This window comes from Leopardus geoffroyi, chromosome B1, assembly GCF_018350155.1.
Source record: "Leopardus geoffroyi isolate Oge1 chromosome B1, O.geoffroyi_Oge1_pat1.0, whole genome shotgun sequence".
Lineage (NCBI taxonomy): Eukaryota > Metazoa > Chordata > Mammalia > Carnivora > Felidae > Leopardus > Leopardus geoffroyi.
In genome coordinates, this window is record NC_059327.1 from 79966740 (window position 1) to 79968102 (window position 1363).

Consider the following 1363-nt stretch of genomic DNA (forward strand, 5'->3'; position numbering starts at 1 on the left):
ATGCTTTAGGGAGATGAAAAGTCCTGTTCGGTCAGCAGGGGTTGAGGGGTTTCTGGCTAGCAAGGCAAGCTCAAGTCAGGAGGAATGGAGGCAAGTTAGCTGGAGATGCTGTGCATGGCTCTGTTCTCACTAGTGACCACGGTCCTTATTTTAAGGATCAATAAGGACCAACTACCTCTGCAACCTCCCTGCTCCCTGAACAGAAGTGATGCCGGAAGGGGAGGTCTGGTGGGTGGGGATGAATTTGCTGGCCTGTGAAACTCTTCAGCGGGGGTAAGGATGCAAGATAAGAGACCCACGTGGTGGGGATTGCCTGGTGGGGCCTTCACCTGTCTCGCTTGTTCTGGCCTCATGCCCAGCACCTCGATGAGACAGTGAGGTGTCTGTGCTGAGATGGCTATGTTCTGATATGAACCTCCCACGGACTGAACATCTGGATTCCCCTGTCACATTTACAGCATCCTGAGGACACAAGTTACTCTCAGAGGGCAGTGTGTACTGTCAGTGGGAAATGTTCCCTTACAATTTGTCAGGAAATGAGACAGTGGCCGTAACACTGTGATAAGGAGACAGAGAACACTCTTCACCTCGGCCAAAGCTTCCTAATATGTTCCTTAAAGCACATACTCTGATTTTCATTAATTCTCTTTATGTAGGCAGAGGTTGGAATTCTTTCTCTGCAGACAATGCCTTATTGCGCCCACAGCTTTGGAAAACTTTCACCTTTTCAGTTGTTGCTGTGGATCGCTTCTCAGCCTTTTGGCTAAGATCAAGTGTAGTATCTTTTCTTGTCAGTTTAGTATATGACACGTCCTCTATGGAGGACAATATACTGCATTTTTGGAGCAGGGAGAAGGAATAGGAGAGCTTGCTCCGTCTGCTGCACACATTGTCCTTGTATTGCACTACCTTCAGGAACGTTGCACCCCCTCAAGGGAAATACCCAGGTGTCTAAAGTCAGCTTGAGAGCTGGTGAGGGGGGCGTTAATCTGAGATTGTGTCTGCTAGATGCTTCTGCCTTGGAGTGTCTGGGCAGGTGGCTTGTTCCTGGGTTCCCAGAGGCGTAGACCTGTCCCCATCAGGGACAGGTAGCTCTGGTTGTGTTGACTGACTGTGGTCGTTCTCGAGGAAAATTCCTTAGAGTGTCTCTAGGCTGTGTGCCTGATGGAGGCACAGCGAGGGCTGTGTGCCTACAACTAGGGTCAGCCAAAGACGGTCCAGATGGTAATACAGGAATACATGGAATGCGTTGTTGGTCTTCCTACACACTACCAACATGCATACAAGTATAATTATGCCAACAGTGAAAAATAAATCAATTGTTCATGTGGATTATGAAAGTGAGAGAATTTTGATGACAGAC

General features: G+C 48.4%; 1 non-coding gene across 1 annotated transcript; it reads left to right on the top strand.

The window, feature by feature from the left end:
• Nucleotides 1-743: 743 nt before the first annotated feature.
• LOC123596643 lies at nt 744-931 on the top strand. Its single transcript, XR_006711797.1, has one exon. It is a non-coding gene; the product is annotated as a U2 spliceosomal RNA (small nuclear RNA).
• Nucleotides 932-1363: the final 432 nt, after the last annotated feature.